General features: G+C 39.6%; 2 non-coding genes and 1 pseudogene across 2 annotated transcripts; 1 reads left to right on the top strand and 2 right to left on the bottom strand.

Moving 5' to 3' along the window:
* Positions 1–1,186: 1,186 nt before the first annotated feature.
* On the bottom strand, positions 1,187–1,260 carry TRNAV-AAC (transfer RNA valine (anticodon AAC)). Its single transcript has one exon. It is a non-coding gene; the product is annotated as a tRNA-Val (tRNA).
* Positions 1,261–1,397: 137 nt separating this feature from the next.
* Positions 1,398–13,205, top strand: LOC143534156 (DNA mismatch repair protein PMS1-like; annotated as a pseudogene).
* On the bottom strand, positions 13,159–13,232 carry TRNAV-AAC (transfer RNA valine (anticodon AAC)). Its single transcript has one exon. It is a non-coding gene; the product is annotated as a tRNA-Val (tRNA).
* Between the last annotated feature and the right edge of the window lie 134 nt (positions 13,233–13,366).

Raw genomic sequence — 13,366 nt, 5'->3', positions numbered from 1 at the left:
GTGATGCAATCAGTAGACCCAATGGTCTTAAAATAACTCCGGGTATGTGATAGACAATTTTCAAAGAATATACATAGATTTAAGTATGATAATTAACATAGAGTTTATGGTTAATTGTAGGAACATACTACCTTTGTGATGCCGGTTATACAAATGGTGAAGGATTTTTAACTCCATATCGAGGTCAACGTTATCATCTTAACGATTGGTCTCGTCCTCCTACGAATGCTAAGGAGTTCTTTAATATGAGACATTCATCGGCAGAAGCACGGATGCAGATGAGATATATCGAGAGTCTTGCAAAGATATCAAGGAAGTTTTGCTTCGATTTGGGGAGATGGTGGGTGAACAACTTAGCAAAGAAGGTATGGAGGCTCGTGAAATCTATGAAAAGGTTAGTGATGAGTTGAAAGCTTTACCAGGTATCACTACGAAAAAACGGTTCAAAGCAGCTCATTTGATTGGTAAAGATGTGGATCTAGGACGTTCTTTTCTTGCGTTGACAATAGAAGAGAAAATTGAGATGGTCAAGTTGTATACCGATGGTTCAATGGGATAGTTGTGTATGGTTGAAGTATGTTTTGTATGTGAATTGGTTTTAACTATGGTTGATGTTTTTTGCTTAAAAACTATGTTTTGTATGTGAATTGGTTTGATCAATGCATATTTTGGTTGGAATTTATGCATCTTTTTATATGTTTTTTTATTTTTTAATAAATATTTGTTATGAAAAAAATACTTGTGCTAATGATAAAGTTGATATAATTCTCTGTTTATTTCCTATGTACCAAACAAGAGAAATGATTCTCAGCTATACTTCTCTACTGAAATCTCTGTACTACCAAACAGAACAGTCAATTCTCATTCTCCACATTCTTTGTACCAAACACCCCCTTAGAACATTAAGTCACAAAAAAAAAAAGGAAAAACACGACTCTAAAGAGGCTTGAACTAAGGCAGCTAAGCTGCTAAGTATTCTAAGAGTTAGAAAATCCAACCTTAGCCATCAGACCAAACATTCAATTTGTTTATTAATTTAATTTAACTTTATAAAAGGTCAAATAATGTCTTCTTAAAACTACTTTGTGGCACCGCCGGTTAATATTTATCTAACTATATATAATTGTTTGTTTGTTAACAACACAAGTTCATATTTTCTTTTTCAAAGGTTTTGTAAAAAACAAACTGGCTTCGCCCGGGTTCGAACCGGAGACCTTCAGTGTGTTAGACTGACGTGATAACCAACTACACCACGAAACCATTTTTGACAACAAAAACCTCCTTACCACCTAAAATTAGTGTAGTTTTTCATTTTAATTTTGGCGGTAAGCCACTGAAATATACACCTAGGGTTCCATTTCCACCAAAAAACCCCTTTCAATCCAGTTTCTTCCAAATTCATTCGATTCCATGCAAATTCACGTTTGATTCAAGCTAAACAGTTGTTTCAATGGAAGGCAGTGACGCACCTTCATCAACTATAACATCTCCGTCGATAAAGCCGATCAGCAAGACCGCAATCCACAGAATCTGCTCCGGTCAAGTGATTCTGGACCTCTCTTCCGCCGTCAAGGAGCTCGTGGAGAACAGCTTGGACGCCGGTGCCACCAGCATCGAGGTTTCCTTGAAGGAATTCGGCCAAGAGTCGTTTCAGGTCGTCGATAACGGCTGCGGCATTTCACCACACAATTTCAAGGTACATTGTTTTGTTTATATGAATGAAGGGGAAAGTTAACATACAAATTAAAGTAGCGTGCTATATGTGAGAATCAAATAGTGTAATTATATATACAAGTAATTAGTGTTATTATGTAATTACATCGTACTATAATTACATTATGTTGTATATATAATTACACTACTTGATTATCACAGTTGGCACGTTAATCTAATTTGTATTTGATCCATTAGTGATTTTGTGAGTGAAGTTTTGTTGAAGATGGTTAATGTTTAATTTTATGTAATTTTAATGTGCATTGTGTACTAAATAATACTCCCTCCGTTCCATTGTAAGTGTCCACATTTCCTTTTTTATTTGTCCCATTACATGTGTCCACTTTTAAAATTTATTAGCCAATTTCCAAGTTTACCCTTAAACACACACAACTAACATTAATAAACAATATTGATGGACCACTTTTCAAGGGCATTATTGTTATTTGGTAAGAAAAAAAAGTAATCATTCAATCCACCTTAACCTTTGTGTTTTTCAAACATGAACACTTATAACGGACGGAGGGAGTAAGTTTATTGATGAATTAGTGATTTTGTGAGCGAATTTTTGTTGATGATTTCCAAATTTTAAGTTAGTGATTTTGTGTAATTTAAAGGTAAATAAGTTTTACTGATAAATTAGTGAACTTGTGAGTGAGAAAGTTTTGTTAATGATTTTCAACTTTTATATTTGTGATTTTGTTTGAGTTCAAGGTAATTGTGTAATGACTAATAAGTTTTGTTGATTGTGAGTGAAAAAGTTATGTTGATGATCCATGACTTTTAATTTTGTGATTTTGTGTAATTTCAAGGTACATTGTGTAATAAACTAATAAGTTTTATTGATGAATTAGTGATTTTTTGAGTGAAGTTTTATTGATGATGCTTAATGTTTAATTTTGTGATTTTGTGTAATTTCAAAAGGTACATTTTGTAATAGCTAATAAGCGTTATTGATGATGTTGAGCTTTTATTTTTTTGTGATTTTGTGTAATTTGAAGGCGTTAGCACTTAAGCATCATACGTCGAAGTTAACGGATTTTCCTGATCTTCAATCGTTGACGACTTTTGGGTTTAGAGGGGAAGCTCTGAGTGCTCTGTGTAATTTAGGGGATTTAACAGTGGAAACAAGAACACAAAATGAGAAAGTTGCAACGCATTTGACCTTTGACCGATCTGGTTTGCTTACAGATGAGAGAACGACTGCACGACAGGTTGGTACCACTGTTACTGTGAAGAAGTTGTTCTCTAATTTGCCTGTGAGATGCAAAGAGTTCCATCGCAACATTAGGAAGGAGTATGGAAAGTTGATTTCATTACTGAATGTGAGTTATTTCAGTCCTTTTTGAGCTTATCTGCTTGTTGTTGCTTCAACAACATATGGATCCATTTGATAATGTTCTTAATTATTAAAAATGATACAATACTTTGTAATTTTTCTTGATTTACTGTTAATTGTAATTCTTTACTAGTTATATTTAAGGTTTAGTAGGCTTAATCGTTCTGTATTATCATCTAAAGATGAAACTACATCTCATTTTTTATAGAATTCTTTTTATGAATGCAGGCCTATGCTCTAACTGCCAAAGGGGTTCGGTTGGTTTGCAAAAACACAACTGGAAAAAACAAATCCTCTATAGTAGTTAAAACACAAGGAACCGGCTCTTTAAAAGATAATATCATTACAGTGTTTGGCATGAACACTTTCACCTGTTTAGAGCCCCTGAATCTATCTATATCAGATACTTGTCAAGTGGATGGTTTTCTTTCTAAATCTGGTAACGGTAGTGGACGAAGTTTAGGCGATCGACAATATTATTTTGTTAACGGACGACCCGTTGACATGCCAAAAGTCAGCAAGCTTGTGAATGAATTGTACAGATCAGCAAACTCATAGCAATATCCGATTGCAATAATGAACTTTGTTGTTCCAACTAGTGTTTGTGATGTTAATGTGACCCCAGATAAACGAAAAGTGTTCTTATCTGATGAGGTGTCTGTTTTAATGTCGTTAAAAGAAGCTCTGTTGAAGATTTATTCACCAAATCTTGCTAGCTTCTCGGTACAGAAAGCTGATGAGCGTGATCAGTCTTTTTCACAGTTTTCAAAACCGCAAGTATCATTAGAGGATATTGATTGTAAAAAGGAAACTAGCAGTGCTGTAATTGAAGATGAAGCTGTTAATGTGATTAATGTTGATGATTATAGTTTGTCAAAGAGAGATTTTACATTTAAATTTCATGGCGTGAAGAAAACCGAATCTGTTTCAAGTAAGAATCATACAGTTGTAACCGGCAGCACTACTTATAACCGGCAGTCATCATTATCATACAACTCAAAAACACATAAAAATGTTGATGAAATAAAAGATTCACCGCAAGTATTGTTAGAGGATAGTGATTGTAAAAAGGAAACTAGCAATGTTGTAATTGAAGATGAAGCTGTTAATGTGATTAATGTTGATGATTATAGTTTGCCAAAGAGAGATTTTACATTTCATGGCGTGAAGAAAACCGAATCCGTTTCTAGTAAGAATTATACAGTTGTAACCGGCGGCCCTACTTATAACCGGCAGTCATCGCTATCATACAACTCAAAAACACAAAAAAATGTTGATGAAAGAAAAGATTCACCTCGTTCTGTGGGTCCCATTCAGTCGCTACTTACATCATTTGTTACCGTAAACAAAAGAAAGCATGAAAGCATAGGTAATATTAGCTTTGTTGGATTTGTTCTTACCTTACCAACTCAGATCTATCAACAAAATCTCGGGTCTCGGCTTCGAATCTTGATCGGTTAGAATGTGTGTGTTTTGAGTGTGTGAAGAAATAGATGTAAATGAAGATATTTTTGGGATTTTGGGGGTATTTATATCCCTGAAATCCCATTCTTATTTAACCCATCTCAATTAATCCACGTCCAAGACCCGCTCCCTACCCGATACTAATTAATTACGCGAAATCACTAAACATAACTTTCTTTATTCATCATTAAAATTTTTAGGATGTTACAAGTCTTTCCCCCTTAAAAAGGTTTCGTCTCCGAAACTTAACTATTACATAAACAAACTAGGGTTAAACTTGCGCATCTCATCCTCCGCTTCCCAAGTAGCATCCGATCCTTTGCGGTGTTTCCATATCACTTTTACCAAAGGTATAATCTTGTGACGAAGCTGCTTTTCCTTGCGATCAGCGATCTCTATCGGTTGCTCGATGTAGTTCAATTGTTCATCAACCTCAATATCCATCAATGGCACGTGAGACGTGTCATCAGCTAGACACTTCCTCAGATGAGAAACATGGAAGGTTGAATGAATTCCTTCTAACTCATCGGGTAAATCCAGTTTATAAGCTACTTCACCCACACGTTTTACAATCTTGAACGGTCCAATGTACCTCGGACTCAACTTTCCTCTTTTCCTAAAACGGATAATCCCCTTCCAAGGCGAGACTTTGAGCATCACATAGTCACCCACGTTAAACTCAATTGGTCGTCGCCGCTTATCTGCATAAGACTTTTGTCTGTCTTGAGCGGCTTTCATTCTTGCTTTGATCTGATCGAACTTTGAAGACGTTTCTTGAACCACTTCTATGCTTCCCATTTCCTTCTGACCAATCTCACCCCAACACACCGGGGTTCTACATCGTCTACCGTACAGCATCTCAAACGGTGGCATACCAATACTTGAATGGTAACTGTTGTTATAGGAGAACTCTGCCAGATGCAGATGATCATCCCAACTTCCACCAAAATCTAAAACACAAGCACGTAGCATATCCTCAAGGGTTTGGATCGTCCGTTCGGACTGTCCATCGGTTTGAGGATGATACGCCGTACCGATGTTCAACCTCGTCCCCATAGCTTCATGAAATTTCTTCCAGAACCTCGAAGTAAACCGTGTATCCCTATCAGACACGATCGATAACGGTACTCCATGCTTGGTTACCACTTCCTTGATGAACAAGCTTGCTAACGTTTCTGACGAGATGGCCTCTCGTATGGGCAGAAAGTGAGCACTCTTGGTCAAACGGTCCACAATCACCCAGATGGTATCATGTTGCTTAGCTGTACGAGGTAGCTTAGTTATGAAATCCATGGTGATGTGTTCCCATTTCCACTCAGGTATCTCTAGCGGTTGCATCTTCCTATAAGGCTTTTGGTGCTCGGCCTTGACTTGTAAGCAAGTTAAGCACTTACTAACATAATCCACTACATCATTCTTCATTCCTGGCCACCAGTAATCTCTTTTCAAGTCTTGGTACATCTTTGTAGCTCCAGGATGGATTGAGTACCTTGACTTATGAGCTTCATCTAAGATTCGACTTCTAAGATCACCATGGCGTGGAATCCACATACGGTCAAATCTAGTTTTAACTCCATGAGCGTTTTCCATCAACTCATCTTGCTGGCCATAAATCCTTTCTTTCTTTACTAACCCTTCGTCTACTAACACTTCTGACTGCACTTTGATGATTTCTTCAAAAAGACTTGAGTTCATGATCAACTTGTATGACTTCACGGTTGCAAGGACTTCCTCATTCTTACGACTTAGCGCATCAGCGACCACGTTAGCTTTACCGGGGTAATACTTAATCTCACAGTCGTAATCCTTTATCAATTCTAACCATCTTCTCTGCCTCATGTTCAATTCTTTCTGCTCGAAGAAGTACTTTAAACTCTTATGATCTGTATAGATGGTGCACTTAGTACCGTACAGGTAATGCCTCCATATCTTAAGAGCATGCACTACAGCTGCTAACTCCAAATCATGCGTCGGATAAGTACTCTCATGGACTTTCAACTGTCTAGACGCGTAAGCTATCACCTTCCCTCGTTGCATCAACACGCAACCTAACCCTTGATGCGAGGCATCAGCACAAACAACGAAATCCTCGTCGCCATCGGGTAAAGTAAGGATTGGGGCTTGCGTGAGTCTCTTCTTCAATTCTTCAAAGGCTTCCTCCTGAAACTTCCCCCAACTGAATACTATCGACTTTCGGGTCATACCGGTCAGCGGTGCGGCTATCTTGGAGAAACCTTCGATGAATCTCCTATAGTAGCCAGCTAACCCTAGGAAGCTTCGTATATCAGTCGGATTCTGCGGAGTCTTCCAATTCGTTATCGCTTCAATCTTAGCCGGGTCCACGGTTATCCCCTCCGGATTAATCACGTGACCTAAAAATTGCACTTCCCTTAACCAGAACGCGCACTTCGAAAACTTGGCATACAGCTTCTCTTTCTTCAGAGTCTCCAATACCTCTCTCAGATGCTCAGTATGTTCAGATTCGTTCTTTGAATAAATCAATATATCGTCAATGAAGACGATAACCGACTTATCCAACATCGGCCGACACACCCTATTCATCATGTCCATAAATGCTGCAGGAGCATTTGTCAGACCGAATGACATTACGAGGAACTCGTAGTGTCCATACCGCGTTCGAAACGCTGTCTTAGGGATGTCTGCCTCCTTCACCTTCAGCTGATGGTAGCCTGATCTGAGATCTATTCGTGAGAACCAACTTGAACCTTGCAGTTGGTCAAACAGATCATCAATCCTTGGCAAAGGATATCTATTCTTTACCGTAAGCTTATTCAACTCACGATAGTCTATGCACATTCTCATACTTCCATCCTTCTTTTTCACAAACAAAACCGGTGCGCCCCACGGAGAAACACTCGGTCTGATAAAACCCTTGTCTAGGAGTTCTTGCAGTTGGGACATCAATTCTCTCATCTCAGACGGTGCTAGACGGTAAGGCGCTTTCGCGACAGGTTGGGCTCCTGGTATTAAATCTATCTGAAATTCTATTTCTCGCTCCGGTGGCAACCCCGGAAGATCCTCAGGGAATACTTCTGGGTAGTCGCGCACAATAGGAACATCTTTCATTTCTTTCGTCTCGGCCGTAGCGTTGACAACATACGCCAGGTAGGCACCACACCCTCGCCTTAGTAAACCCTCAGCTTTTATCATCGAAATGACATTAAGCCCGGAACTTTCCTTATCACCATAGACCGTTACCACGCTACCATCCAATGACTTTAACCTTATAATCCTACTCTTACATACTATCTGAGCCTCAAACCCAGACAACCAATCCATACCCAAAACCACATCGAACCCTCCCAAGGTCATAACGTACAAGGTAATCGGGAACTCATGTCCCTCCAATTCTATCTTACAGTTCTTAACCATCTTTGTTATTTTAACCGAAGTGTCACTAGCGGTTTCTACTATAAGGGTCTCAGACACTCGGCAACATTTCATTTTAGCTAGTTTACTAAATGGTGTGGCTACGAAACTTTTGTTTGCGCCCGAATCAAATAATACAGTAGCGGAAACACCGTTCACGAGAAACGTACCTGTGACAACATCCGGAATCTGCTTGGCTTGTTCTTGAGTCAGCATGTAGGCTCTAGTTCTTGGCCTGGCTTGATCAGCATCTTTCCTTCCACTACCTCCAGCTTCACTCTCGGTACACTCCCTAGCAAAGTGACCTGTCTTACCACACTTGTAGCATGCAGGCTTAGAACTGCACTCATGAGCATAATGACCTGCCTTCCCACACTTGTAGCAAACATTCGACCCAAATTTACATTCCCCGGCATGTATCTTTCCACACTTATGACATGTATCCGAACCCTTTCCCCACCTACACGCACCACTGTGCGCCTTGCCACAAGTCTTGCACGACCTGTTCTCCCAAACTCTCGGCTGTTTGTTCTTAGGGTTCCATATCTGGGTACCGGGTCGTTTAGCAGGAGCGACCCATTTCTTCTCTTTCTTCTCATCTCCCACCACCACATCATCCGCAACCAGGTCTGCATAAACCATTTCTGCGAGTTCGACAGCAGAATCGAAAGTAGTAGGTTTACTTGTTCTGACTAACATGCGAACTCTCTGTGGTAATCCCCTCACATAACACTTGATCCTTTTTGCCTCAGTGTTGACCATATCGGGCACCAACCTGGACATTCGATTGAACTCGGTGGTGTACTCACGGTGTGTCATTGTCCCAGCTTTCAAGTTTAAGAATTTCATCTCCGCCCTTTCAACCTCGGCGTCAGCACAGAACTTCATCATCACTAACTCCTTCAGATCATCCCACTTCATCTCTTTGATCTCTTCACGGGTCTTCCTCTGCTCCACACTCTCCCACCAATACATAGCCTCATCTACGAATGACTGAGTAGCATAACCCACAGCTTGGTCGGGACGGCATTCGCTAATGCGGATAACCTTGTCCATAGCGGTTATCCATTGGAGAGTAGCGATTGCGTCTCCCAACCCGGTCAGCTTTGGCGGGTCGCATCCTTTGAAGGACTTATAGCTGCACCCACCTTGTCCTCTTCTCCTATCATCGACTTTCACAGACTTATCCCCACTCGAGGCCCCTCTTTCACCTTCCCCATCCTTCCTACCATCACCCCCCGCCCCTTCAGCAGTTCGTTCACGGCTTCCAGCAGATCCTTCGGGATTCAGGTTCTTCACAGCAGCAACTACAGCCTGAACAATGGCTGCTTGAACTGCAGGGCTAAGTTGAACTTCCTCGTTGTTGTTCTGGTCTCCTCCAGCTGCGCTTCCTTCATCTTCGGTGTGGGAAGCTTCTTCTACCGAGGGTTGCCGGACAAGACGAGGCCTGCCACGACGCCCAGTGCGACCCCCAGTTTCAACAAATTCTCCAGCTCCAGCCATTTGTATTCTAAAAGGGAAAACACAAACATCATCACTCAAGGAACTATTTAGTACAAGGATAGTAAGGCTAACAGGTAATAACAGTGGCCAGTTGTGACTAGCTGATCACGTTACTTTCCGTGTCCTATACACTTCCCTTTATTAGTCTATTTGTGCTGGTTCTACTTAAGCAGTTTGTCAAAGTAAACAATCAATTATTCCTATCCCTGCCGTTCACATATCTTTCCTTTCTCATTAACATATATCATTTAATCATACACCTTACCTTTACTGTTCTTGCTTGAGCAACACATGGCATTCTTGAACTGGCATCTTCTTTCCTTTCTTACTTATATCCCATACTCTGTTCGAGTCTAAGCATGTAGGATGCTTAAATCTCTCGAACTTTGCTCTGATACCAACTTGTAAGGCCCCGTTACCGGTAGCCCTACTTTCGTGTTGGATTTACTCATAAACACAGTTCTAAATATCAGAGTTAAGTAAAACATTTACGCGGAAAATAAAACTTTCATAAAACTTTACATAATTCATAACTTGTCTCAAAACATCCTTTGTCTTTCAACATTAAAGCATTAAATTAAAACATCATAAGTCTTCAGATGCCAGATTCTTGTTCAGTGCCATGTGTCTCCTCAAGCGAGCTGCCTCATCCTACTCACCTGCGTGCATACTAAAAGTCAGCTACGCTGAGTGAGTTCTAGATAATCACATAATCATACCATTCACATAACATTATATTCTTTCATTCATACTTTTATACTTTCATACTTTCTTACATTCATACTTCCTTACTTTCATACTTTCTTACTTTCATACTTTCTTACTTTCATACTTTCTTACTTTCTTTTGTATTATCTTACTTTCATATCTTATGTTATAAAGAGCATTACGCCCTACATTCCTCGAGTATTATTAGGGCTCGGTACCCTCTTTCCTCGAGTATTATTAGGGCTCGGTACCCTCTTTCCTCGAGTATTATTAGGGCTCGGTACCCTCTTTCCTCGAGTATTATTAGGGCTCGGTACCCTTCTTCCTCGAATATTAGTAGGGTTCGGTTCCCTAGTTCTCGAATATTAGTAGGGTTCGATTCCCTCTTCGTTACCATACAACCATACATCATACCTCGAGTATTATTAGGGCTCGGTACCCTTTTCGTAACCATACAACCATACATTATCATTTCTTTCTTCTATTATCTCTATCATGTTCATACACATAAACATACATAACATACTTACCTTATACATAGCGTTACAACCTGACAGTACGTGCAATATCCGAAGATCGTTCACGTACCATCAAGCAATCATTCATACATTTCACATTATCCACATAAGGCATACACTTATCTCTTAGGATAAGTGTATTAACAAACATATTGAGTATGCACACAGCCCCGAAAACGTAACACATAAATGGGGCTAGAAACTCACCTGAACACGGTTACGTTCTCCGTTGATCGTAATCCCTTTCTTCAGTTGTGCACGGCTGACTGTATAACAAGTATACATATCAATTTAACTATCACTACTTATAACATCTTTCTAGTCTTAACTACTACCCACAACGAACGGGGGTCCGGGGGCAGCGCCCCTGGCAGCGGGGTCTAGGGGCGGCAGCCCCTAGCAGGGTCCAAGGGGCAGAGCCCCTGGCTGGGGTCCCAGGTCAGCTTGGAAAAATTTTATTTCCATTAACTGTCTTAACACATTTTCCATTAGGTTTTTAATTTATTTTCTAAACGAACTTCACTTTAGGCGAAGTTAAACCTCGGGCGAACTTGGCTTCAGGCGAAGTTAAACCTTAGGCGAACTTGGCTTCAGGCGAAGTTAAACCTTAGGCGAACTTGGCTTCAGGCGAAGTTATCCTTAGGCGAACTTGGCTTCAGGCGAAGTTATCCTTAGGCGAACTTGGCCGTAGGCGAAGTTACGCTTGAAGGCGAAGTTACGCTTGAAGGCGAAGTTCATCAGGCGAACTTAATCTTGCAGGCGAAGTTATCGCGCTGCAGATCTGTTTGCCCATAAATCCTTCGTTTCTTAGCCAAATAACTCGATTTTGGTACCCACGGAATCGTATGATCGGCGCCTACAAATCCCAACCATCAAATCGGCCTAAAATCGACGTTTTAGGGGTCCGATTTGGGAAGTTTGGGTTTCGGGTCCGGTTAACCCATCCAATCCTAACCATTTTCAGTAATATTAGCTTTGTTGGATTTGTTCTTACCTTACCAACTCAGATCTATCAACAAAATCTCGGGTCTCGGCTTCGAATCTTGATCGGTTAGAATGTGTGTGTTTTGAGTGTGTGAAGAAATAGATGTAAATGAAGATATTTTTGGGATTTTGGGGGTATTTATATCCCTGAAATCCCATTCTTATTTAACCCATCTCAATTAATCCACGTCCAAGACCCGCTCCCTACCCGATACTAATTAATTACGCGAAATCACTAAACATAACTTTCTTTATTCATCATTAAAATTTTTAGGATGTTACAACGAGAGACCTTTTATTTACGTATGTCTTAGCGGGATGGGAGGGTTCTGCAGCTGATAGTAGAGTTTTGCGTGATGCAATCAGTAGACCCAATGGTCTTAAAATAACTCCGGGTATGTGATAGACAATTTTCAAAGAATATACATAGATTTAAGTATGATAATTAACATAGAGTTTATGGTTAATTGTAGGAACATACTACCTTTGTGATGCCGGTTATACAAATGGTGAAGGATTTTTAACTCCATATCGAGGTCAACGTTATCATCTTAACGATTGGTCTCGTCCTCCTACGAATGCTAAGGAGTTCTTTAATATGAGACATTCATCGGCAGAAGCACGGATGCAGATGAGATATATCGAGAGTCTTGCAAAGATATCAAGGAAGTTTTGCTTCGATTTGGGGAGATGGTGGGTGAACAACTTAGCAAAGAAGGTATGGAGGCTCGTGAAATCTATGAAAAGGTTAGTGATGAGTTGAAAGCTTTACCAGGTATCACTACGAAAAAACGGTTCAAAGCAGCTCATTTGATTGGTAAAGATGTGGATCTAGGACGTTCTTTTCTTGCGTTGACAATAGAAGAGAAAATTGAGATGGTCAAGTTGTATACCGATGGTTCAATGGGATAGTTGTGTATGGTTGAAGTATGTTTTGTATGTGAATTGGTTTTAACTATGGTTGATGTTTTTTGCTTAAAAACTATGTTTTGTATGTGAATTGGTTTGATCAATGCATATTTTGGTTGGAATTTATGCATCTTTTTATATGTTTTTTTATTTTTTAATAAATATTTGTTATGAAAAAAATACTTGTGCTAATGATAAAGTTGATATAATTCTCTGTTTATTTCCTATGTACCAAACAAGAGAAATGATTCTCAGCTATACTTCTCTACTGAAATCTCTGTACTACCAAACAGAACAGTCAATTCTCATTCTCCACATTCTTTGTACCAAACACCCCCTTAGAACATTAAGTCACAAAAAAAAAAAGGAAAAACACGACTCTAAAGAGGCTTGAACTAAGGCAGCTAAGCTGCTAAGTATTCTAAGAGTTAGAAAATCCAACCTTAGCCATCAGACCAAACATTCAATTTGTTTATTAATTTAATTTAACTTTATAAAAGGTCAAATAATGTCTTCTTAAAACTACTTTGTGGCACCGCCGGTTAATATTTATCTAACTATATATAATTGTTTGTTTGTTAACAACACAAGTTCATATTTTCTTTTTCAAAGGTTTTGTAAAAAACAAACTGGCTTCGCCCGGGTTCGAACCGGAGACCTTCAGTGTGTTAGACTGACGTGATAACCAACTACACCACGAAACCATTTTTGACAACAAAAACCTCCTTACCACCTAAAATTAGTGTAGTTTTTCATTTTAATTTTGGCGGTAAGCCACTGAAATATACACCTAGGGTTCCATTTCCACCAAAAAACCCCTTTCAATCCAGTTTCTTCC

This window comes from Bidens hawaiensis, unplaced genomic scaffold, assembly GCF_021521415.1.
Source record: "Bidens hawaiensis isolate Kalapana, Puna unplaced genomic scaffold, B.hawaiensis_p1.1 tig00010069_1, whole genome shotgun sequence".
Classification (NCBI taxonomy): Eukaryota; Viridiplantae; Streptophyta; class Magnoliopsida; order Asterales; family Asteraceae; genus Bidens; species Bidens hawaiensis.
This window is presented reverse-complemented; position numbering and strand designations above follow the sequence as displayed.